Consider the following 27,990-nt stretch of genomic DNA (forward strand, 5'->3'; position numbering starts at 1 on the left):
TTTTTACCCTTGTTTTCTTTTGAATCATGTTAGTTTATCTTTTTTTGTTTGTTTGTTTTGGTCTTTTGGTTCTCAATTGTCTTATTATTAATATCAGTCACTTTTTATCTTTAGTAAGAAATTACCTTAGAATTTTTTCATGTCCCTGTATTGCCTAGTCCCCACACCCATACCAGCATCATATTGATACTGACTTAATTTTTGTTCTGGGTTAATTTGGATACATTTTCTTCTATTTTTTTAAAATAAATACTGTTCTCACTTTATGTTTTAAGACAATAATGAAAAAAATATCTTATCCATTTCTCTTTAATTCTTGGATATTTCTTTCTATTATTCTCTATACAGTTTTCAGCTTCATTTTTATTTTCCTCTCTTTTGAGAGTTTCATAAGCTAGATGTTGGCATATTTATTTCTAGTCTTTATTTCTCTTAGATTTTCTGTTATATCCTCTCTTCGTCCTTGACTGCTCCTCTCTGCAAAGTACCTAAACTTAGCTTTTAGCTTACTAATTTATTCATCAGCTATGTCTATCCTGTTCTATATTTATCTGAAACATGTTGTCCTTCATTTCAACTATTATATTTTTCATTCTTAATACTTTTATTGAGTTTAGGTTTCATAGAGCTTTGCTCTTGTTTTTTATTTAAATTACCTCTTCAGCTTTTGAAAACGTATTTATGGTGCTTAGATTCTTGGTGCATCTGTTCTCATAATTACTTTCTGATGCATATATTGTCTCAAGGTTCAGCCTTTGGACCGCTTCTCTTTCTGTCTCCATTCTTTGGTGATCTCATACTCTTTCATGGCTTTAAATATAATCTTTTTATTGTGATGACTCCCAAATGTGTGTATCTAGTAGGTTCCAGATACACACTGAATTCCAGACTCAGATATCCGTCTGCCTCCTTGATGTCTCTACTTGTAATATCACAGGCATCTTCACCTCGAGTGTTCCAGGCTAATGTCCACACCTTTTCCACACTGGTTCCTTCTGTAAACTTCTGCATTTCACTTAAGATATTCCTGTATCTCAGTTGTTTAGATCAAGAATCTTTCTACCTATGTCGGTTTGACTCCTTTCTTACTCATCCCATGTCTAGTTTGTAGAAATCTGTTGACTTTACATTTATGATATATCCATAATACAAGCAAGATGTTCCATTACCTATGGTCCAAGCCACCATCTTTTGCCTGGGTTATTGAAATAGCCTGTTTGCCAGTGTTATTATGTGGACTCCTGTCTTCTCAACACAGCAGTTGGAGTGATCTCATTAGACTATAAGCCAGATCATGTCAGTCTTCTGCTCAAAATATTCTGATAGCTTTCTGTCTTAGGCATAGTAATAGTCAGAGACTTGTGACCTGTTGACTTCTCCTTGATGTTGAGCCCCTTGTACTTAACTCTGACTTCATCCTCTGCTTCTCTGTCTCTAGTTCACTGTTCTAACCACATTAATTTCTTGTTCTTCCTTAAATATGCCAGACATGTTATAGGAGATGATTTCAAAACTCCCATCCTTGCAGTGAAGTCTTCTGTTTCCTCACCCACCCACATTCAAATTTCACATTGTTAGGCATTTTGTATCTCTCCTCCCTAATTCATTTTTTCCTTAGCAACCATCACTACCTAATATATACTTATTTATCTTATTTTTTCAATTATGATATAACATACATATTAAAATTCTCCCCTTTTAGAGGACAGTTTTGACAGATGTGTGCAGCAGTGGGACCACCACCACAGAAAAGAAGTAAAACAGTTCCAGGGACTGAAAAATTCCTCCATGCCTTTTTGTGGTTGTCTCTTCCAGCATCCTACAGTCCTTGGCATCAACTGCTATTCTTCTTCACTGTAATATTGCCTTTTCCAGAGTGACATATATTTGGGATTGTAGTTGATTTACGGTGCTGTGTTCTGTACAGCAAAGTGACTCAGTTATACATAACTGAGATACATATGTTCATATGGATACTTAGGTTCTTTTTCATACTCGTTTCCATTATGGTGAGGTTACAGTTATTAACTTGGTCATCAATTTTTTATTTATGGAGTTTAGGGTAAGAGGTTTCTCCATAATCATAAATTGGAGAAATTTTTCTGGTATCCATTTATTTTTATCAATACTAGTAACACTAAACTGATCCTTTCTAGCCAAAGGAGGAAAAAGGAGGGGCAGAGGAGGAAGGAAAGAGTGGAAGTGGGGAGAGGAGGTAAGAAGAGGGAAGAGAAAAAAAAATCTTTTTGGATTTTGAAGGAGATTTTACAGTCAGTGCTTGTGATTGAAATGCAGTCATACAGGAAACAAGAATGAGATTGAGCAGTGGATCAGAGATGGTATTAAGGTTTTGATAACTACTGAAAATTATAATTCTTGCCCAATCTGAAAGGCTCACATATATAAGTAAAAAGACTGCTATTGAGATGACCTATTAGTTATTTTAAAAGAGAAACATACTTGGTAACATACTGTACTTTGTCATCAGCTACCAGGAGTAAGTTTCTCTGTTCTATAACCAAAAGTGGATGAATATCCTGAGTTAATTTCCTAAGGCAGAAGAAAAGCATGTTGATTGTAGATTTTGATGCCAGAAGTAAAGGGCCAGACTCCCAAATCATCCTGATATTTGTTCCATATCTGTGTGTGGTAAGTGGATTGCTCGATAGTGCTAGAATTTTAGGATGAGGCAACAATATTAGGATGTTTTCTGTAATTAATATTTAAAAATATTTTACTACAAAGGGAAAACAGCAACTTTCTGGGTAGTAGTTGCTGGGAAGCCTAGAAATTAAAATTAAAATCCCATAGGGCAAAGTAAGATAATTATTTTTCTCCAATATTCATGCCCGATTACATTTCTAGCCCTATTTAAATGTATGAAAAATTAGCCATCTTATTAATGATTACTTCAACTTGTTCCAGCTTTGAGTTAAACTGATTATGTGTAATAATTGTTTCCAGCTTTAAATTAGGACAGTAGCATCATCACCACAGTTAAAAAGCAAACAAAATTCATTGAATCTCTCTGTGTGCCTAAATAGTTCCAAGCATGTTTCTCTGAAAACGCTGCATTGTTTTCCTCAAGGTTTTTTCATTTTGATTTCAAGATTCTGTTTTTCTTTTTTGATTTCAAGATTTTGTTTTTGGAAGTATAGTTGATTTACAGTGTGTGCCAATATCTGCTGTACAGCAAAGTGATTCAGTTTTATATTATATACTATATATCGTTCCCTGTGCTATACAGGAGTACCTTGTTGTTAATTCCTTGTAAATGTAGTTATTGGCATCTACCAACCCCAAACTCCCAGTGTATCCCTGTCTCCCCTCCTCCCCCTTGGCAACCACGAGTCTGATGTCTGTGTCTGTGAGTTTATTTCTATTTCATAGAAGGTTCATTTGTGCCGTAGTTTAGATTCTACAGAAAAGTGATACCATGTGTCATTTGTTTCTTCCTTCCTTCCTTTAGTATGATAATCTCTACTTGCATCCATGTTGCTGCAAATGGCGTTATTTCATTCTTTTTTATGGCTGAGTAGTATTTGATTTTTTATATATATACCACATCTCATTTATTTACTCCTGGTCTGTGGACATTTAGGCTGTTTCCATGTCTTGGCTGTTGTAAATGGTGCTGCTGTAAACATAAGAGTGCATGTATCTTTTTGAATTATAATTTTGTCCAGGTATATGCCCAGGACTGGGATTGCTGGATCATATGGAAATTCTGTTTTTAGTTTTCTGAGGAGCCTCCATACTATTTTCCCTAGTGACTGCACCAACTTACATTCCCACCATTTTATAGGAGGGTTCTTTTCTCAAGGTTTTTTCAAATTTGATTGTTTTATTTCTGTTTATTATAAAATTGTTTAAAACATACATAAATCTAGCTATTCAACAAACCTTTTATTTAAAAGGATCTATATCTGTATTTATCAGTTAAGTTATATGGAAGCATTACTTAAAATGTTATGTCAATGTTAACATTTCAAATCCATCTACTTATAAAAATTTTCAGAAAGATTTGTTAATTTATCATATCAACACCCTTATGAATTTATACTAGTTCATTAATCTAAGAATATCCATGTAATGCATTGATAGTACTTTTGCAGTAAAGTAAAAAAAGAAAAATTATTGTGTGCTTTCCATAGCTAAATGAAACATACTTATAACTGGGACTGACTTAATGTGTAGAGGTGCAGGTGAATAGGGAGAAGGCAATGGCACCCCACTCCAGTTCTGTTGCCCGGAAAATCCCATGGATGGAGGAGCCTGGTGGGCTGCAGTCCATGGGGTCGCTAAGAGTCAGACATGACTGAGTGACTTCACTTTCACTTTCCACTTTCATGCATTGGAGAAGGAAATGGCAACCCACTCCAGTGTTCTTGCCTGGAGAATCCCATGGACGGAGAAGCCTGGTGGGCTGCCGTTCATGGGGTCGCACAGAGTCGGACACGACTGAAGCGACTTGGCGGGCAGCAGGTGAATAAATACAGAACAGGGTTGTATTTCTCTTATGTTTTCATTCTTTCTCACTCAAGGCTAGGGAGATTGCAGCCATTTGACTGAGATTTATTTGCAACACAGGATCACGAGGGAAATGAAGTTTATTTGGAATGACCTCTTAGTTTCGCAGTTTAATATATTGTTGTTCACAAGGTACGTCTTCTCTAGCTCATGACATGTCCTTCCAAGTCCTAAAGGAGGATCCCCAGGGAAAAACAAAGTTAAAGAAGACAGATATCCATGTTTGTATTTGCAAATGGGTTAAATTCCCCCAGGGAGAAAAGAAGATATACCAATTTTCAACAGTCCAGAGCAGTGTGCCAACATTATAGCATGGCAATTGTATTTATACTACAGTTTGAAAACTAATAGCCACCAGAATTCTATTCATTTTAAGGATAAGCTTTCTTCCCTAATACAACATATTGTAACATGACATAACATAGCATTGTATAGCATAATATACCAGTCTACGACCCTGTAATAGCCAAAGGAACTAAAAGATATATGTGTAAGTATCTTTTTGTAATATATGTAATAACATGTTTTTCCTAGAATTATTAAATAATTCAATATTATTGAAATTTTCAAATAGCTCCTTCTGGTTTACAGCAGTTATTTTAAATATTATTCTTAAGTCTGATTAAAAGTATACTTTATTTTCTAATGCCATCACTCTAAAACCTAATCTGTTTTAGGCTCAAACTATGAAAAAAGATACCTCGAATATGAGACTAAAGAGATATTCAGAGGGCAGGGTAAAAAAATAAAGTTTCTTATATTAATCTTTGTCAATATGTAGTTAATGTTTTGAGGTTGAAAACTGAAATAAAATTAGTTATGAATTCTAAATATAAATCATATATCTGTAGGGATAGATTATTAAACATTGTTTTCTTTCGATTGATTTGAAAGGGTTTCTGTTTTATATTGTTTTTTTTTTGATGCATGCTATGCCAGAATGTCTTGTGGGCCATGGATCTCCTTCAACAAACCTCCAGTTTAGTGGGAAGATAAACCACACGCATAAGCTCAAATATAATGTGCAAAATGAGAGATACGTGTAGAGCACTTTGGAATTCCAGTCAGGAAGGTGGTATGGTGGGAGAGGGAATTAAAAACCTTTGGTGAAGACAAGGTGGGTTTGTCCAGTTAGATCAAGTGTGTTTTCAAATAGCAGAGTTAGTTGAAATAGGGACTCTGCAGGAAGAATATATAAAACAGGAAAATAGGGTAAAAAGCTATTTCTTGGTAAAACAAATCACTAATAACTTTTAAATTTGTAAAAATACTAATTTTTCTTAAGAAAAAAATATTTAGGTGATATGTATAATAAAAATAGGAAAAATTATGTTGATAAGTGTAGAAATGTGTGTACCTTGAAGACCTTAAGATAGTTTTGTTTTGTAAACTATTGCATTCTTACTGTTTAACATACAGAAACATTTCAAAAACTTAAAAATGCGGTATTCAAGATGATGGCAATTAGCCTGGCAAAACCTGAAAATCTGTACTTTCGTCGTCCCTTGAAAGTGTCATTAGACTTTCTCTCTAATTAAGCCTGTGGCATCGGTATTCAGGTTTATCACCTGTACCTCGTAAAAACAAACAAGAATACTTAGAAATATAGTGTGGTAGATGGTAACATTCAATCTGAGTAGGACAAAACGAGCCAGAGCAGAGTTATAATTAGGTGTGCTGAAACTCCATGGTTGACTGCTTCATAGGGCTTTTTGCTCTCAGTAGAATTAACAGATTAATTAGGGAAAACTACAGATTTAGCAACAAACAAACGTGTGTGGCTTGCAGAGCCGGCTCTCCTTGGCACCCGTCTCTCCTTTCCTGGTCCCTTTCCCTTTGCTGCTGTCCTGGTCTTCACAGGGTCCCCTCCATCAGTCTCTGATCAGAGTGTTCCCCGTCCCCGGAAAGTCATCACTTGGAGGGTACCGTCCGCCTTCTTTGCTCATTGAACTTACCTTTAAGAGCCGGCTCCAGTTGATTTTTGTCCCCTACTCTCCTCCGCTCCCAATAATTAGTGAGAAGCAGCTAGATTCCAAGTGGTGTGCTGGAGGCAGGGCTCCAATCACTAACATGATAGGCTTGCTCTTGGGCGCCCGGGGTCTACCAGAGCATCCCCGTGGTGGCCCACCCCATTGTGAACCAACTCATCCGTTTGCAGGGTGTTTCTCTAGATTTGACATGAATTCACTGGTTTGCTCTTCACAGCCACCGAGAGGCAGGCCTGCTTCTCCTCCACCTGGGATGCAGATGATGTCATTGCAGACACAGCCACGCCCACCCCTTAAGAAGCCCCGGCTCCTTGTCCTGAGGACTTGCCTTGTGTGCTTAGTCGCCCAGTTGTGTCTGACTCTTTGCAACCCCCTGGACTGTAGCCCGCCAGGCTCTTCTGTCCAAATTCTCCAGGCAAGAATACTGGAGTGGGTTGCCATGCCCTCCTCCAATGGATCTTCCCAGCCCAGGGATTGAACCCAGGTCTCCCGCATTGCAGGCAGATTCTTTACTGTCTGAGCTACTTGCCTTATACTTGCTGAATGCAAGGTTCCCTGGATTCTTCTCATCTCACCTCTTGCCAAACTTTTCCCTGCCCTTACTGGGAGCTGTGGATTTGTTTTCTGCTCTGGTGATTCTGTACCTGTCCAGTCAATGACAGCTCTTAGGGCCTTGGCCTTGGCCTTGGCCTTGGCCTTGAGGTATCACTCTCCCTGCCGTATTTCACTTCAGGTAGGGGCTTGTGTGAGTCTCAGTGAACTCCGGGAGTTGGTGATGGACAGGGAGGCCTGGCGTGCTGCTATTCATGGGGTCGCAAAGAGTCGGACACGACTGAGCGACTGATCTGATCTGATCTGAGGGGCTTGTGTCCCTGTCTGCACGTGGTGCTACTGAAGCTGGGCAGTGATTTTTAATGAACTCTTCAAGGAGTATTTATGGAGTCCCTGCCTAAGGCTGGACATCATTCTCTGTGTCAAGGCTGTAGTGGTGAAAAAGGCAAGCAAGTCTCATTCTCTAGAGTATATACTGGAGGGAGGATTAAAGCCAAACCCTTTTGTACCTTATTGCTCCATTTTCATTTCTGACCCCAAGAGAAGTTGCCTGGCTTGTATCTGTCGTGGTGATACCAACTAGCATTTCTTTTGTATTTACTATCTCTCTCTCTATGTCAGGATATTCATTTTATTGTGTTAATCTTCTAATAATCCCCAAGGTCGGCACCTTTGTTATCCCATTTTATTATTAGTTTTTTTTTTTTTTATTCATCATCTCATTTTAAAGATGTGGAAACTGAGGTTCAGAGTGGTTTAAGGTCATGTGGGGAGGGCAGGATTCACTCTTTTCTCTCCAGGTGTCTACCCAGGCCCTGTCCCCAAGAGAGGGGGTGAGATGTGGAGAATAAAGAGGAGGCCAGATGCATGCTATTCACAGTGGGGAGAGGAGATATGTTTGTGAGCAGAGAAGACACATGCCTTGCTCCTGGTGGTGCCCTGGGAAGTTGGCAGAACCTCATTAAGAAAGTAGGTGAAGGAAATCAAGCCCTGAACTTTGACTAAAATTCTCATTGGCCACTTATGGCATGGAGACAGGCATCAGGCTAGGAAGGTCCTTATGATCTTCAGCCATCAGTTTTGAGTAGTGAACAGAGAGGCTTGGGAATAACAGATCTTCCCAACTTGAGGGTCACCACTGGGTTCAATCCTTTGAGACAGAGAGAGTCCTAGTGATATTTGTACTGAAAATTTCCTACCAGCCCAATAAAATGGATGCTCAGAATAAGATTCACTTTTATTAGAGGAAATAAAGACACGACCATCCCTTACACATCTGAGTTTGTGGTTTGAGATTCATCACTACTACACACAGATCTTGATGGAGTGCCGATCCCATGTCAAAGCCTATGCCCTGTGAAGGATGCACAGGGGTGAGTACAAAGTGGTGACATCTCCAGATAAATGGACAAAACTGATATTAAATAAACAAACATGCAATTAAAACATACAGACTTTGAGAAGTGTCATAAATACCTTAGGTGCTATGGGAGAGGATGACAAGGAGGATCCACCAGAACTAGGGGTCAGTGACAGTCTCTCCTAAGGAATTAACTCCCAAGTAAAATGAAGATGAGTTACTTGGGAGCATGGGATGGGGAGGAAAAGATTCTGAGCCAGGAATGAACAGCACAAGTAAAGAGTAGGAAATGGGACTGAAAGGTGACCTGGATGCCTGACTGATGGGAGGAGGAGGATGTCGTGTTGAGCTTTAGCTGAAGGGGTAGGCAATAGCCACAAACTGAAGAGCCTCTTGTGTCACATTGTAGATTTCCAGCTTAACTTTATCTAAAAGGGGGAAACATTGACGACTTTGCAGAATGGGAGGAGCATGTTTAGATCTGCTTTTTTCAAACAATCGTTGGAATAATGAGTAGACATGGCGAGACTGGTTGAGAAGCTGTCACTGTAAGGACGGGAAGACATATGGATGGCTTGTACTGTAGGCAGTGAGAGGGGGGCGGTAACAAAAAGAGCCGAGTGTCCTCGAAGTTTATTGAATTGATAGGATGCAGGCACGTGTAAGGTATAGGAGGGGATGGAAAAGAAGGTATCTGAAATCCCCAGATGTGCAATATAAACACCGGGAGTGATGGCGATGACTTGTACAGAGAGGGAGTAGAGAAACAGGTTTCAGGAAAAAAGATGCAGCATTCAGATGCAGGCATGCTAAGTTTAAAAACACGGGAGGAATTCAAGAAGACATTTCATCATACTGAATATCTGGGTGCTTTTCATATGTCAGGTAAAATCCACAGTTAACTTATATGCATAATATAGCTCTTTGGCTTTTTGTCTAAAGCAGGAGGAATCTGAAGATCATATCAGATGACTCTATCTTGAGGTATTGATTTAAGCAACTGGGATAAATGCAAATCAAATCCACAAAGCTTCTAGAAAATCCTATAAAGACACATCTGCATCTGCAGAATCAGGTTTATATTAGTCAGCAGAGTTTTAATTGTTTAATCGCCTTACTCATTGGCTCAAGATGGATTTTAAGTCTAAGTCTTAAAATAAGAATGATTTACAGTTGTGTATTGAGAAAGAAATAAAATAATCCACCGTTTGATTTTCTGCCTCTAAGCTGCCTTATCTTCAAAGCCATAAGAGTGAAAGTGCATAAATTAAGGAAGTTTTCAAATAAATATTCACAGAATGGTGATGTCTGTATAAACTTACTTGAACGGCAAAGCCACAAGCTGGTTTCATTTACGGTATGTAGGAGTTAGTGTTAGGAGCCAGGCAGTTCTTTTGTTGACAGCCAGTAATGGTCTTTTGCCCATGTTGCAATCTCAGACACCATCTTCATTTCAGTTGTAAGGACTCCTGTTCTTCTGTTTTATGTATTTGCTCTTGGTTTCTATCTCCTAGATCTTAGACCGAATGCTGTGACCAAATGAGAACCCTCGTTTCCCGCATTTGCTGTACCGCACCATTTCTGTAACCTCATTGAAATGTGGTATTTTTCCCCAAGGCGTGGCCATATTTTTCTCTCATCATGACACTTAATTTGAAGGTGGCAGGCTGGAAGATGCACTGTCCTGTGACAAATTTGTAAGCCACGGATTGATCTCTGCTCTACACGCAGCAATATGCAAGCGTGGTATCTTGCAACTTACCATAAATCATGTTTTACTTCTTTGCTCATAGACTTTCTGAGAGCTGAGTGGCAATGTGGAGATGGATGGGGGTCAGTTCTTCACTGTCGTCCATTGCCGCTGGTAATTTATGGACAAGATATAACACCCGTGAGTTATGATGCCTCTTGTTTGCTTGAGTTGTCCTGTGCTGAGGAATGCGATGCCTCCATCACAGTGTTTGACTGTTTACTATCACGCACTGCAAAAAAAACTCTAACTCATAGAAGCATGGCATTGTATTCATGAGCTGTAAGCTTTATCCAGGCAAAAAGTCATTTTCTCTTTCGGCACAGTGCCCTGGGGCTGAAGCACAAGGACGCTGCAGGTGTATGACTACAGGAAGGCTGACTGAACTAAGTTCTTCATTCCATGGTCATTAAGAAACCTGAGAGGGACTTCATCACAGTGTCGTCCATAGCTGGAATAGTTCCCCCTCTGCCCCCCTCACCACCCTACCCCGCAAATTAAAGAGAATATTGGTGGGAGGTATTGAGTCCTTGTTGTGAAAATCTTCTTTTTAAAAGTAAACATGACCAGCCTGTTAAGAGAGATGGAAGGAAAAAAGTACCTTGCTCTTTGAAAAATTTCAAGTGCAGTTTTATTCTCATCACTTCATTTTAATCTGCAGAACAAAGTACCATCTTAAGTGCACTGGCATTGTTACCATTAATTAATATTAATTGGGCATACACACTCCCCCAAGTTTTCAAATTACACTCTGATCGTTGGCACAGCACTTCCTACGCTCTTTACAATCGTTAATGTTAACATGGCAGTGTGTATCACCGATCTAAGACGTGAAACACAAATTTGCAACATCAATTATGACATGATAGATTATGTAATAGTAGATCAGTTGTTCATGAGTGACGAATATAAAAGAACAGGAACATGCCTTAGCCAATGTTAGTCATTCTCCTGCTCACCCATTTGGTCATCCCATCCTGGCAAACATAGCTAGTTTTTTTGTTTTTTTTTTGAATCTTAGATTCTTTGGAAGACTTTTCATATAGTAGGCACTCAATTTTTAAGCAAATATATGAACAGATAAATGAATGGAATGGTGAAAAAGGGTAACAAATATATACTTCATAGATCAAAACATAGTTCTTTGAATATGATTATCAGTTTTTTCCAGTTTTGTATAATTTATTTGAAATAGAAACAACACAAGATGGTACATGAATATGTTCTGTCTTAAAAGTCCATATGTTACAAGCTATCAATGTTAAATAGGCTTTAAAAATACAATCTCAAGTAGAGGAATGTACTAAAATGGAGAACATAAACAGAGTGTTAATGCCCTTCTCTCTAGAAACCCTTTATTGAAAAAAGTTTGAGTGATCCAAGCATTCAAAATAAAATATTGTAAGCTCCCCGTATAGGGGTTTATTTTTAGAAAAAAGCTATCCTAGACTGTGTAGAATAAATAGCGATAAGCCATATTTATATTTGTTTTTAATTCCTATATGCTATGATATCCAGGAAGATGTGTGAAGTGTAAGTATACTACAAGCATACTTAGAATATAAGTTATATAGTATAACGTAGCATAAGATTTACAGTCATTCTTATAACTATAAGAAAGATGTTGCTTTCTTTCAACAGTTTTGTTCTCAGTCATAATTACAATACTGACAACAAAAATCAGAAGTAGGATTTTTTTTAAGACTTTTCAGTCTTTAACCCACTTCACAATAGCTTGGTATTTTACTTCCATTATATAATTTATTATTCCACTGTATATAAAGGGGAAACATGGAGGTATGTAGGTATAGATTTGGCTGGTATAAACTTTCAGGGTGTGCATGTTTTAAAGTGTAAGCATTGTGATATTGTGAATTCGATTGAATTCTGAAGAAGTAACTTTCACAGCTGACCATATCTACTGTAGAAATGTCAGTACTTGGCAACCTTCTGTTTCTGGTCTGTTCAAGCCACTTCCCATTTTGGAAATGTCTGGGTCCCAGGACATAAACTTAGTGATCTCATTGAACTTTACTTATTGTGGTGTATTTTTCTTCTTTTATTTTCACATAAAGTCATGGAATTGGGGGAAAATAAGGATTAGAATCGGAGAAGGCAATGGCACCCCACTCTAGTACTCTTGCCTGGAAAATCCCATGGATGGAGGAGCCTGGTAGGCTGCAGTCCTTGGGGTCGCTGAGGTTCGAACATGACTGAGTGACTTCACTTTCACTTTTCGCTTTCATGCATTGGAGAAGGCAATGGCAACCCACTCCAGTGTTCTTGCCTGGAGAATCCCAGGGATGGGGGAGCCTGGTGGGCTGCCGTCTATGGGGTCACACAGAGTCGGACACGACTGAAGTGACTTAGCAAAAAAAAAAAAAAAAAATAGGAAAGAGCAGTCATTTTAAAAAGTAATGATAAATTCTACAAAATATGATAATACTTCATGGAGTTTTAAGTTATGACAAAATTCTCAAGTAAATTTTTATAATATGGCTTATGAGCTTTTAGAAAGTCAACAGTAATTATTAGGAGGTAGGATGGATGAACCAAGATTCAGTTCAGTTGAGTGCCTGATGAACTATGGATGGAGGTTCATGACATTGTATAGGAGACAGGGATCAAGACCATCCCCATGGAAAAGAAATGCAAAAAAGCAAAATGGCTGTCTGGGGAGGCCTTACAAATAGCTGTGAAAAGAAGAGAAGCAAAAAGCAAGGGAGAAAAGGAAAGATAATAAGCATCTGAATGCAGAGTTACAAAGAATAGCAAGAAGAGATAAGAAAGCCTTCTTCAGCAATCAATGCAAAGAAATAGAGGAAAACAACAGAATGGGAAAGACTAGAGATCTCTTCAAGAAAATTAGAGATACCAAGGGAACATTTCATGCAAAGATGGGCTCGATAAAGGACAGAAATGGTATGGACCTAACAGAAGCACAAGATACTAAGAAGAGGTGGCAAGAATACACAGAAGAACTGTACAAAAAAGATCTTCATGACCCAGATAATCATGATGGTGTGATCACTGACCTAGAGCCAGACATCCTGGAATGTGAAGTCAAGTGGGCCTTAGAAAGCATTACTATGAACAAAGCTAGTGGAGGTGACGGAATTCCAGTTGAGCTATTTCAAATCCTGAAAGATGATGCTGTGAAAGTGCTGTGCTCAATATGCCAGCAAATTTGGAAATTTGGAACTAAGATTAAGCAATATCAAATTATCAATACTTTCAAAAATTTATTTTTCTGTTGGAAAATAACAAAGGTCCGTCTATTTTATATACACACCATACACACATATATTCTTTTTCATATTCTTTTCCATTATGGTTTAACCCTGTGCTATAAAGTAGGACCTTGTTTTTTATCTGTTTTATATATAGCAGTTGTATCTGCTAATCCCAAACTCCTAATTTATCCCGCCCCTATCCCCTTTCCTCTTTGGTAACCATAAGTTTGATTTTTGTGTCTACAAGTCTGTTACTGTTTGTAAATATTCATTTGTGCCATATTTTAGATTCCATGTATAAATGATATTGTATGGCATTTGTGTTTCTCTTTCTGACTTACTTCACTTAATATGATAATCTTTAGGTACATCCATGTTATTGCAAATGGCATTATTTCCTTCTTTTTTTTAATGACTGAGTAGTATTTCATTGTGTTTATATATACCACATCTTTTTTATCCATTCGTCTGTTGATGTAACCACAGTACACTCTTACTGTCTATAGTCATCATTGTTGTTTAGTCGCTCAGACGTGTCTGACTGTTTCGTGACACCATGGACTGTAGCCTGCCAGGCTCCTCTGTCCATGAAATTTCCCAGCAAGAATACTGGAGTGGGTTGCCATTTCCTTCTCCAGGGGGTTTTCCTGACTACTGTGCCTTAATTAGATATCAGTGGCTTATTTACTACTCATTACTAATTTGTGCACTTAAACACTATCAATCTTATCCCCTCCCCATCCTTCCTATCCCCTGATGACAATAATTTTACTCTGATTTTTATACATTTGATTTTTTTAGATTCCACATATAAGTAGTATTCATACAGTACTTGTCTGGCTTCTCTCACTTAGTGTGCTCAAGGTCCATATTGAAAATGACAGAATGTCCTCTTTTCTCGTGGCAGGGTAATATTCCACTGTGTACCACATCTTTTTTAACCATTTTTCTGTGGGCATTTGGGTCATTTCCATATTTTGGCTATTGTGAATAATGCTGTGATAAACACAGGTATGCATTTATCACATCAAAAATCCCGGTTTCATTTCCTTTGGGTATATACCCAGAAGTACAATTGCCGGTAGATCTATTTTTAACTTCCGAGGAATCTATTATTTTTCTCTGTAATAATAACCTCTATAGTACTATAGTGGTTGGGTCTGTTTACATTCCCATCAGCGGTGCACAACTGCTCCCTTTTCTTCATACCCTCACCAACATTTATCTCTTGTTTTCTTGATAATAGCTATTCTAACAAGTGGGAGGTGACATCTCATTGTGGCTTTATTTGCATTTCCCTGATGAGTAATGTTGTTGAGCATCTCTTCACATGCCTGACAGAGATATTTTTGACAGTTCAGTGGGCAAAGTAGGTTAAATATGCACTGGATGTTTACCCCCCAGTGAATATGTAACTAACTAAAAGACCACATTATATAAAAATAAAAGAAAATACATATTTTTACTGATGATTTATTATTAGCCTGAGTAAGTGTTTGGATAGCCTGATGCAGGCCTTCGTCCTTAGCTTGGTTGTATTTACTGTTTCATGGCATGATTATCTAAAGGGGAGATGGACTCAATCTAATGAGATAAAACTTAAAGGAACTACCTAAAAGAAGGGTTGGGTGGATGTAATTAGTAGTACATAGGAAAAAGACAGCTCTCCACTTTCCTTCTTTTGTAATTTAGATTCATAGTTTTTTTTTTTTTAAACATATATACTTGTTTGAGAGTAGGCAATCCATTTTCTTGAACTTGCAGTGTTGCAGAAAGACTAGAGCAAATAGCACTGTCTTCCGGTGAATTGCTTTGTGCTAGATTTTTGTACCATGAGAAAGTAAAGGGTCTTGTGGTTGTGCCATTTGGGGAAAGAGGATGATGTCAGATTCAGATACTTTAATTATTGTAGAATTATCAGGATTGTATTCTTTCATAACCTGAATGTGACTTCTCTTTTAAAAATTATTCTTAGCATACATAGTTAATCTTCATTAAAATAAAATACAAACTTTTAAAATAGGGGATTTACTGTAACTTGGATATGTAACTTACGTTAATAGATATGTGTGTATATATATATATACACACACACACACATATACACTGTTGAAAAACACACAATTATAGTTGATTCATTAAGTAGAAACAGGTAAACTTAGCTTAGTAGACTTAAACACATTTCTGAAATGAAATGGAAGGGAAATGCAGCAAAATGTTACCTGAAAATGGCACTGAATCTTTTGCAGTAAACTGTTTTTAACATATGCTCATATTTAATTTTCGGAGAAGGCAATGGTAAGCCAATCCAGTACTCTTGCCTGGAAAATCCCATGGATGGAGGAGCCTGGTAGGCTGTAGTCCATGGGGTCACTATGAGTCGGACGCGACTGAGCAACTTCACTTTCACTTTTCACTTTCACACAATGGAGAAGGCAATGGCAACCCACTCCAGTGTTCTTGCCTGGAGAATCCCAGGGACGGCAGAGCCTGGTGGGCTGCTATCTGTGGGGTCGCACGGAGTCGGACAGACTGAAGCGACTTAGCAGCAGCAGCAGCATATTTAATTTTAAAAGGAGAAAATACTTTCATACTTAAATTTAGTAAGTTCTATCACAATTTAATGAGAAAGAGTAATATTTGAGAAAACTACAAAATCAATGATGTATATAAACCATGGTTTATTACAATTCTAACACAGATTTTTAATGCCTTTTGGCAAAATACATTTAAGAACTACCATATTAAATTGGATTGATATGTATACCTTTGGCTGATTCAAGTTGATGTTTGATAGAAAACAAAATCCTGTAAAGCATTTATCCTTCAATTAAAAAATAAAGAAATTAAAAAAAATTGGATTGACATTGTTTACAGACCCTTCTTTCCTGAGTCCAAGGTTAAATAAGGAAGTGTCTTGAGAATTTAAAGTTGAATCTAAAGACAGAAGGCTTAGTATCTCCCAGTAGTATTTACACAGTTTGGTCATGTGAACTGTCTGTAATTTGATTTGACAGAAAATAGTTGTGACTGACCCAAAGCTGCTTGAATAATTCAGTAAAAGGCAATACATGGGCTTCCAAACGTTTCTGATGAATGAATTTAGAAATGGGAAAACTGTCTCAAAGTCTCTATTTAAATGAAGATGAGGTAAACATTGAATGTCTGTCAATGTGCCTATGTAGTGATTACCTTTAATACAAAATGAAAAGTTACACCATTGGTTAATATCTTTTGAAGGGACTGGTAGATCTTGGGCTGGCTCTAGAATGTAACCATGGAGATTGACAGAGGTACTTAAATTAAAATAGAATTTGATTAGACAGTTGTTTAAAAAGCTTCAGAAAAATATATCAAAGGCAAAATGTTGAATGCTTAAATCAGATATCATTCATTGTAAGTGAAATTTCTGTTCTTGCTACATTTCATTAACATAATTTCTATGGAAATTTGGTTAAATGTGAATGCAAAAGGACAGTTGCATCTTAATAGGGCTAATTCCAGCTATAGTATTTTAGATAAAAAATTGTGCAAAATCAAAATCTAAGTCTACACACTATGGCTGTACCTTCCTTCCCGTTTCATGTTTGCTTGCTTTTGTGAATTTAAACTACCTTTCTAATAAAGGCTCATAAATATTATCATAAATGTATTTTCTTTCCTCCAAGACATTCCTGACAATGGATAATTTATTACCTAGCTGTGACACATTTTTAGCCATCTTTATAACTAGACTTTTTTGGATGGCATCCTTTAACCTTCTTTTAGTACATTTTAACTAGGCAATTAGGAAACAGAAAAGCAAGAAACAAAAAAACCCCAAGATTTGTATGAGAATTGGATATAGTGAAAAAAAATCTGTGGGTTAACTTGTATGTTACTTACCTTTTATATTAAATTAATTTTCTGTTTCTGAATAATTCAATAAATTTGTATAAATTTCTTGAGCCACTGAAACACAAACTTAATTCACACACATTTGGGATTTAGTAAATAATTCAAAATTTAAGATGGAAAATAGCTTTGTTGAATAGATTTATATAGAAAGGAATTTGATTAACTCAATGAAATAAATCACACAGGTCTGAAAGCTACCCCGTTTAATGCTGATTCCTAAGAAGTCTTGGGCTTCCCTGGAGGTTCAGAGGGTAAAGAATCTGCCTGAAATACAGAAGACCTGGGTTTGATCCCTGAGTTGGGAAGGTCCCCTGGAGGAGGGAATGGTAACCCACTCGAGTATTCTAACGTGGAGAATCCCATGGTCAGAGGAGCCTGACAAGCTACGGTTCATGGGGTTGCAAAGTTGGACACGACTGAGCGACTAACACACAAGAAGTCGTAGGTGATGTAAGTGGAACAAGAACACTTTGGCAGGAGACATGCTTCTTTGCTCTAAGTGTGCCTTCTGTACTTGTATGTTTATGGACGGTTTCAGAGTTAGAATCACTTTTATACAAGAATACTGAATGTTTATATGTTTCACCTCTGTAATTTCTTTACTCTCCAACCAGCTTGCGCCTACAGACACAACTGCAGTGAAGGTGATCTCTCCAAGACGCTTGGAGCTGACCCGACAGGAGAGAGTTGTGACTGCTGAGAGAAGCCCAGAGAGCTAGTCTCACTAGGCTCTTGTAGTAGATCTTTAGAATGAATTCATCTTGCTTTACTGAAACCTTATACCAGTTGATTAGCAACTCCCCATGTCATCTTCTTTCTGGCTCATGGCAACCATTATTCTGCTATCTGCTTCTGTGAGTTTGATATTTTTGATATGTCATTATCAGTCAAATCATGCAGTATCTGTCCTTCCTTGTCTGGCTTCTTTCACTTAGCATAATGTCATCAAGATTCATCCATGTTGTCTAATATTGCAGGATTTTCTTCTTTTTTACGGCTAAATAATATTCCCTGTATATACTACAGTTTCTTTATCCATTCATCTGTTGATGGATATTTAGGTTGTTTCTGTATCTTCTAGAACTTCCTAGGACTTGTTTTGTGACCTAAAATTCCCTCTTTAGACCTAACGAACCTAACAGACATATATAGGACATTCCACCCAACAACAAAATTTGCATTCTTTTTAAGTACACAGGGAACATTGTTTTTCCTGGGCCACAGAAGAAGGCATTAAAGTAAAAAGAGAGTGAGAACAGTTCTAGGGGCTGAGACATGAGGACACATTTGCTTCTGTACTCTTATAAGACTCAGGACTTGACTCCTGGGAGGAGGGGCCAAATACAACTGATTCCATGTTGGGCTAGGACTTGACTCCTGGGAGGAGGGGCCAAATACAACTGATTCCATGTTGGGCTACTGTTCCCTAAGGTGAAACCTTACAAAGTTAACCCACATGTTTCTGTATAGTTTTAAATTAACTCAGACACAGAATTGCTTTAGAATGATGAAATTAATTCCTATAAAAAGCAATCTACTTGCTGAAGCTAGGAAAACAATGATTGGAACCCATTTGTATTACATAAAAGGAAGCTGCTGAATATAGTCATCTCTAAACGAGGCTGGAAATTTCTTGATTGGTTTGTTGGAATCTTTCTCTCTTTCATTTTCCAAAAGAAGGAGCAGACGTGTGTCTGGCAATTTTCTGTTTTCTTTTTCTTGCTTCCCAGATTTAGTTCATTGATTGCTTGGTTTTCTCAATGTTCGTCTTTCAGGAAAGTTTACAGCCGGCAGGTATTCTCGCTGTGTGTCAGAAGGCAGTGGTTAATGCAGGAGGTATTACTTCCCCAGGGGCCAGTCAAATCAACTTAGTTGCATGGGCAAGTCAATTGAAAGATGACAATGCTAATTACAGACATGAATTGATTCCCATCCCCTGGCCCCCTTGTCCCATGCTCAGGAAACACCACAGAATTCTAAACAATCATCTGATGAGTCATAAGAAAATTTCCACTTTGCAGACTTTGATGCCACACTTCAAGTGAAGCTGTAGAGTTACCTTAATGAAACATCATTTAAACATTTTGTCATATTGATGGCCTCTTTGTTCCAAGCACACCATTTAAAAATTAGTGCTATTATTTGCTGCAGTCCATGGGGTGGCAAAGAGTAGGACACGACTTGGCGGCTGAACAACAGCAACAACAAATGTTTAGTTACGCTGGAACCGAAGACATTCAGGCATCTGGCATTTAGCTCTTTCCTAATGTGGACACAGAATCATATTTGCCTCCAAAAAGAGGTATTTTTTTCTGAAACCCTAATCTAGAAATAAGATCAGATATACTATTTGACCATGGATGAGAACTTGATATTTAACTTTTGGAACGTAATAGAAAATGTATATGTGCCACATTTAACACAACAAATTCAGTACACTTCATTCAGGGAGCACACAAACTAATGTCCAAGGGCTTAAAAATATGAAATTCCCAAGTGGTATTTCTGGGAGTTCATACAAGTTAGATGCAGTGGTAAAAATGATAAGATGGAAACCTTACAAGTCTTAACACTGGCGTCGTAAATTGCATTCCCTTTCCTACCTTAAGATTTTTTCCTAGTTGCTAGAATTAGAAGAATGAAAAAAACTTAAGGCAAATAAATGATAGTGGGTTTTTTTATAAGAGTTCTCAAATTTTAAAAAAGAGGGAGTGATTACATTTGAAACCATTACCCATCAGAAAGCAGCTGCCTTCTTATTTCCTTTAGAGCCCTATGGGAGAGACTGACTTAGAGAAATGTATCGATGGAATAAGTTTTCCTCTTGTCTATCAGCTTCTTTTCATTATTACAGCATTAATAGTTGTTCAGCCTGTGTTCTTTCTCTGTGGCTTTTCTGGACTCCAGAGTTTCTGTCTTCAATCCAGTTTTTTATACAACTGCCAGATACAGCTCTCTGAGGGCCAAGCTATAATCACATTCCTATTTTGGTCAAAAAATCTTTAAACAAATGAAGCTACATGCACATGTATAACACAGATATAAATACAAACACATAATTATAGGATAGTTAGGAGAAGAATTTATTAATTAGCAACTGAGATTAGGCGATGTGACTGACTTTTTTTTTTTGTTTTGTGTATATGAAATTTTCTACAGTGAATAATTATAAATTTAGTAACTGGATAGAAAATATTTAAAATAGATTTATATTTAGAATATAATTATGTGTTCTTTTCTTTGGGCTTCTCTTTTGTTTTGTATAGTGGGCGCAGTAAGATGTACCTGTGCATAACTTTTTTTGCCCTGGTCTTTGAAAGATAGGTAGGGTATGAGAGTGAACAGGGGGAAGGAAACCTGCACGGAGTAGTTTAGAGACTTAGAATAGACGGAAGGAGATGTTTATGGTTTCTCTACCATTCATTCCACCTCATGATTTAAGTATCTGCATAAAAAACTAGGACAGGAGGCTGCACTAGTAATGACAAGAATTCTTCAGGCTGGAATGTCCTTTGGGAACAGATCCTTAGGGAACCAGTGTGGTGCTGGTGATAGGAGGCTGGTCAAAGGTGGGAGATCCTGGCCATTTCTTTGTAAGAACCACTACTAACAGGAAGCTTCCATCAGTCACAGGGAAGAAAATCTCATTCTGGGGGAAAAGGCACAAAAAGAAATGGGTGAAAGTGAAGGTCTGAAATAACGGATCAGTGTTCAAGAAAATAGTTTCAGTCCTTAAGGTGGAGTGGATGGGGGATTTGGACAATCAGCATGAAAGTCAGCTGTGATCAAGAGGGTCTTATGAGATAAAGCTATTCACATTGAAGTTTATGTGACTGATGCCCCCACAGTTGTCGAGTGCAGTGTCCAGACTGAGCATCCTGTCTAGTGTTACAAAGGGGTTCCTGTTTAGTAGAGTGAGTACTGGGGCTTAGAACTACTAGGCCATGGTCTTGAAGGGAGGGTAGAAATTCATAATAGCTGATGAATGATGTGGGCACAAAGGACTTTGCAGTGATGGCAGAGGTAGTGGATCCTTGCTCTGGAAGAAGGGTTTAATTCACTGTAGAGAAAGATTAGGTAAAATATGGTTGAAAAGAATGTTGGTCCTGGTCCCAAATTTCTTGGGATGGTTTTCTGGCTCTGGAACATGCCAGACCTCGTACAGTCTACTTAACATCTCAGTGTCTCATTTTTCTTATAGAGTTGTTCTTAAATGAATAGCATGCATATGAAGCACTTGGAACAAAGCCTGGTCCAAGGTAAACAATCAACAAATGTCACCAACTGCCTTTAGTACTGCCCACCTCTCAGAGTAGAGATGTGAGCCTTTGACTGGACAGTCTTAGGGAATCCAGCTTAGAGGCAGAGGGGTGAGGAAATTCAACCAGGGTTAAGATAGGAACACCTCACTCTAATACCTCCCCAGGTTCCTGAAGCAGGCTGCTATATCCATTTGCAGGTTTAAAAAGAAGTCGTCTTTTAAAAAATAGGTGGTTAATTTGGCCGCACGGGTCTTGGCCGTGGCAAGTGGGATCTTTGGTCTTTGCTGCAGCACGAAGGTTCTTTGGTTGTAGCACGCAGGTCCTTTGGTTGCAGCACACAGGTTCTTTGGTTGCAGCACGCAGACTCTTAGTTGCAGTTAGTAAGGCCTAGTTTTCTGATCAGGACTTGAACCCGGGTCCCCTGTATTGGAGTCTTAACCACTGGACCTTCAGGGAAGTTCCAAGAAATCTTTTCCCGGTGGTCCTCTCTACATTCTAATAATGCCTTTCTGTGAAGAGAGTAGAACTTGTTCTTAAAACTTGACCCATTCCCTTCTCTTTGGATCTGGTGGGTTGACATTCTCATTGTACAAGTTTGTTGAAAGCAAAAAGAATCATCACAATCATTTACCTAAAGGTAGTTTTTATAGTTAATCAAAGATGTGTGTGCTTAGTTGCTCAGTCATGTCTGACTTTCTGCGACACCGTGGATTGTAGCCCGCCAGGCTCCTCTGTCCATGGGACTTCCCAGGCAAGAATACTGGAGTGGGTAGCCATGCCCTCCTCCAGGGTATCTTCCTGACCCAGAGATTGAACCCAGGTCTCCTGCACTGTAGGCGGATTCTTTTACCATCTGAACCACCAGGGAAGCCCTAAACAAAGATGGTTTGTAGTTAAAAGAATGGAATATTGGGAACAAAGTCATTGTATGAACCAGGCATGTATTGGGATACTGTGGATTCTGCCCCCAGAGTCCCTCTGTGGTCACTGGACAGAGGCTTTCTGGGTCTGCCACCTGACTTCCGGAATGCCGATATATCAGAGATAGGTTCTCTGTTCTTGATGGGTCCCTGTGCATTATGACCTAGCATCCCAAATGGTGACTGCTCAACTGCCAAACAGCACTCGGCCCCTTAGGATTGGTGTATTGAAACCTGTAAAGCAGCCAGTCCCCTGTTCCTAGCCTTCCAAAAGGAGGTCCCATGGTCCTCTGTTGGCTGGATTTCACGTGCTAGAAAAGCCTGCGATTGACTGCTACAATTGCAGTATTAGATGATACTCAGTGGGAAATAGAAAGATTCCACCTAGTTAAAATTAGGTTCATTACCTTACAAGCAGAAGGGCTAGAGGAATAATATATGCTAATACTTACTATTTTATTGAGGCATACTTCCAACAGTTCTTTTGTTTTGAGTATCAACTCATTTTCCTAGTTCAAAAGGTCAGTGCTATGGCAAAGGACATTTAGATGAAGGAAAGAAAAACTGTGTGTGTGTGTGTATTATAAGTGAATTAAAAAAGAATTGTAAGATATATGTCTCTTGGAGTCTCCCTTTACCCTTAATATCTGCTGCTAAGTCGCTTCAGTCGTGTCCGACTCTGTGCGATCCCATGGACTGCAGCCCACCGGGCTTCTCCGTCCATGGCATTCTCCAGGCAAGAACACTGGAGTGGGTTGCCATTTCCTTCTCCAGTGCATGAAAGTGGAAAGTGAAAGTGAAGCCGCTCAGTTGTGTCTGACTGTTAGCAACCCCATGGACTGCAGCCTACCAGGCTCCTCCATCCATGGGATTTTCCAGGCAACAGTACTAGAGTGGGGTGCCATTGCCTTCTCCCACCCTTAATATCTAGAGAAGATGAATTTAAAGCTGGATTTCTATATCTTCTGAAAGGTTCAGTGCCCTCTGTAGTAATTCTGTGAATTTGTGGTTATAATTATGTGTGTATGTCTGTGTGTGTGTGTGTGTGTGTGTGCGCGCGCGTGCGCGCGCATTTATGGGGTGATTATAATTAGTGTAATTTTCTGGATCCTAATTCTTCTGTTAGATTCTATGCTTTTATCTCCAACCTCACATTCACACAGATGTTGAACTCATTCCTAACCTTGGTTTTCCAACCAAAAACAAAACAAAGCAAAGCAAAAATAAAAATAAAAACCCAAACCTTTATATACAGCTATAAGCATTTGGAAGATCTGGTGAGACCTGTGTGTGCATATGTGTCCAATCATGTCTGACTCTTTTAAGTCCCCATGGACTATGGGCCACCAGGCTCCTCTGTCCAGACAGGAATACGGGAGTGGGTTGCCATTTCCTTCTCCAGTGGAGAGCTTCCTGACCCAGGGATCAAACCCGCATCTCTTGTGTCTCCTGCATTGGCAGGTGGGTTCTTTACCAGTGAGCCGCGTGGGAAGATGTTTATCACTGCAATGTGAACAGCTCAAAGCCCAGCGGTAGGCATCGCTGTTCTTAAAACAGAAGTTCTACCGTGCTTTCACGGTGTGCTGTGCTCTCCTCCCTGTCCCGCTGTACGTTAGGGCAGGTAAGCGTTTGCTCTGCTGGGAGAGACTGGCTAGCTCTTTACCAAGTCGGTTTCTTTCTTCTTAGATATACATTTTCTAGGTGACATTTCCCCATCGTCTTGTGCTGTGGTCCAATGCCATAAATCATTATGACTGAAAAAGTGATTATTGTCCAGTCTCATTATCTATGTATTTCGACTGATTTTCTGGCCATTTAAGGAGGGAAAGTAAATTCAGTCCCATTACTCCACTTTGGCTGAGAGTGTAAGTCCAGGTTGGGCTGCCCAGGTGAACCGTCCTAGCTGCTGACTTCCCTGTAGATCAGGTGAGGTGTCTTGGCAACTGCACTGCAGTTCATTTTCTCCCTGACCCACTTACTTTCTGTTCAAGTGTTACTGAGAGAGCTGCTCAGAACACCACTTGTGTGCACATCTTCACCTGTAGGTCTGTCCACTGGGGAACCCACCCTAAAAAACTTCTCGTGTGTAATTCTGCAGACTCTTTGCCATCCACTTGCTTGCTTTAAATGAAAATTTAGAAGACCTAGTAGATGATAGAGGCCAAAGAGGAAGGAATATGGAATCTTGAAGAAGAGCCAGTTCCTCAGTCACAAACATTGATTTGCTTTTTCTAAATGTTCTTCTTTTCTCTGTTTTTGGCCATGCCATGTGGCATGCAGGATCTTAGTTCCCGGACCAGAGATTGAACCAGTGCCCTCAGAGGTGGAAGCGCAGAGTCCCAACCACTGGACCAAGAGAGAAGTTCCATGAACATCTTTTTGAACTCAATGTGAATAAGAAATAAACTACTCTTGTGTTTGAGTGTATAGGAAATAAATGTGTTTGAAATACAGGAATACACATACATACACACACATACATGTGTGTGTGTGTGTGTGTGTGTGTATATATGTATATATGTTGGACACACATTGGAATTTGTTAGCATAGCTGCATTGCTTCTGTTAATATAGTTGTCAGCTACCTGGTGGGCATGTCTATTCTGGGTGAGTTAAAACCTGTCTCAGGGGCCTCAGCTCCATCATTTATTCAATGGCTGCCATCAAGGCTGAGCACCAGGATCAGTTCCAGGTTGTAAGGCATGGACATGCCTTTCCCTTCCAAGATCCTATCACCTTCCATAACACTTCATGGGCATGACACACAGGTCTCAGCATCTAGTAGAATGGTAGTATGTCTGTTCTTTCCCTTTCCATTTCCTTGAGTCGGGCCCTCTTTTATGCTTATAAAGCACCAGCCTCTGTGCTCCCTCTAGTTGGAACAAAGGCTTGATGTGATTTTCCTGCAGTCTTAAGCATGACACTTCTAATCAGAAACGTTACAGTTGGCATCCCTGGTGGCTCAGAGGTAAAGAAGCTACCTGTCAATGCAGGAGACATGGGTTCAATCTCTGGGTCAGAAAGATCCTTTGGAGAAGGAAATGGCAATCCATTCCAGTATTCTTGCCTGGGAAGTCTCATGGACAGGGGAGCCTGGTGGACTACAGTGCATACATACGTTTACAAAAAAGTTGGACATGCCTTAGCCACTAAACAACAATAACATATTTCAAAACATGTTGTATGAATATTAAGATCCTAATTCGGTAAATAAATCTAAATCACTTTTACATAAAAGGGACATACATATCTCATGGGTTTTTTGTTTGTTTTTAGCTCCTTATTATTACTTTGGAATTGCTCTGTGAGCTAAACAAAAGAGATCTTCAGGTTATAGGCAATGTGTTGTCTCTGACTTAGATCCTTCTCTCAATGAACAAAAGTCTAGCACCAGTTTTTTGTAGAGTACTGTTCTAGGGGCCAAGGATGTGGCATGGAACAAGGCAATGAGACACCCACCGCTGTCGGATTTCTCTTTTAGATATTCTCATATGATAACGAGGATACTTGGGATGCCATGGAAAGATGGTGATGTTGACTGGCTGTTATCTTTTAATCCTTCCCAGTTTCCTATTCTAGCAATGAGAACAACAAAAGTCCATAGGTAATCTTGTTATCTGTGACTACAGGGACGCTGCTGGAGTGGTAAAACTCCCAGAGGGCTTGAAACTAGCAGGAGAAAGCGGAACTAGTTTGAGAAATAATATCTTGTAAAAGTGAAGTATGGGGGTGCAATTGTCAGTCAAATTTACTGAGCATCTATTAGATGACAGGGCTTTATATACACTCTCTAATAATAACGGCAGTGCTGCTGAATAGGAATTATTGTGCTAATTTCCCACATGATAGAATTAAGAGAGAGGCTTGCTCAAAGCTAGATACCTAGTAGAGGTAGGACTTCAGTCTCTAAAACTCGGGTTCTTTTCTAGTACTGCCTCAGAGAAGAAACTGAAGAATTTTACAATAATTAAGTCTGAGTTTATGGGCATCATATCATGAGAGAGGCTCTCTCACATCTCTGTGAAAATGCAGGAGTTCCAAAGACATCCTTCTCAAACCATTATCATGGGCCTAATGGACAATGACTACTAAGCCAGAATTTCCTCTAAGTTTTGATTATTTTGTTTTTCTAGCTCAGTGATGGGCAAATAATCGCCGCAAGTCAAATCCAGCCTGCTGCCTATTTCCTGTGGCCCATGAACTAGGACTGAGTTTTACATTTTTAAATACTTGAAAATTCTGGGAGGTGAGTCATAGAGGATCTTGCTGTGATTTATGTCAGAGAGTGTTTTGCCTATGTTCTCCTCTAGGAGTTTTATAGTTTCTGGTCTTACATTTAGATCTTTAATACATTTTGAGTTTGTTTTTGTGTATGGTGTTAGAAAGTATTCTAGTTTCATTCTTTTACAAGTGGTTGACCAGTTTTCCCAGCACCACTTGTTATATTGTCTTTAATCCAGTGTATATTCTTGCCTCCTTTGTCAAAGATAAGGTGTCCATAGGTGTGTGGATTTATCTCTGGGCTTTCTATTTTGTTCCATTGATCTATGTTTCTGTCTTTGTGCCAGTACCATACTGTCTTGATGACTGTGGCTTTGTAGTAGAGCCTGAAGTCAGGCAGGTTGATTCCTCTAGGTCCATTCTTCTTTCTCAAGATTTCTTTGGCTATTCTAGGTTTTTTGTATTTCCAATTATTTAATAAACAAATGGGACCTAATTAAAATTAAAAGCTTCTGCACAACAAAGGAAACTATAAGCAAGGTGAAAAGACAGCCTTCAGAATGGGAGAAAATAATAGCAAATGAAGCAACTGACAAACAACTAATCTCAAAAATATACAAGCAACTCCTACAGCTCAATTCCAGAAAAATAAATGACCCAATCAAAAAATAGGCCAAAGAACTAAATAGACATTTCTCCAAAGAAGACATACAGATGGCTAACAAACACATGAAAAGATGCTCAACATCACTCATTATCAGAGAAATGCAAATCAAAACCACAATGAGGTACCATTTCACGCCAGTCAGAATGGCCGCGATCCATAAGTCTACAAGCAATAAATGCTAGAGAGGGTGTGGGTGGTGGGAATGCAAACTAGTACAGCCACTATGGAGAACAGTGTGGAGATTCCTTAAAAAACTGGAAATAGAACTGCCTTATGACCCAGCAATCCCACTGCTGGGCATACACACTGAGGAAACCAGAAGGGAAAGAGACACGTGTACCCCAATGTTCATCGCAGCACTGTTTATAATAGCCAGGACATGGAAGCAACCTAGATGTCCATCAGCAGATGAATGGATAAGAAAGCTGTGGTACATATACACAATGGAGTATTACTCAGCCATTAAAAAGAAAACATTTGAATCAGTTCTAATGAGGTGGATGAAACTGGAGCCTATTATACAGAGTGAAGTAAGCCAGAAAGAAAAACACCAATATAGTATACTAACACATATATATGGAATTTAGAAAGATGGTAACGATAACCCTGT

This window comes from Bison bison, unplaced genomic scaffold (assembly GCF_000754665.1).
Source record: "Bison bison bison isolate TAMUID 2011002044 unplaced genomic scaffold, Bison_UMD1.0 scf7180017864050, whole genome shotgun sequence".
Classification (NCBI taxonomy): Eukaryota; Metazoa; Chordata; class Mammalia; order Artiodactyla; family Bovidae; genus Bison; species Bison bison.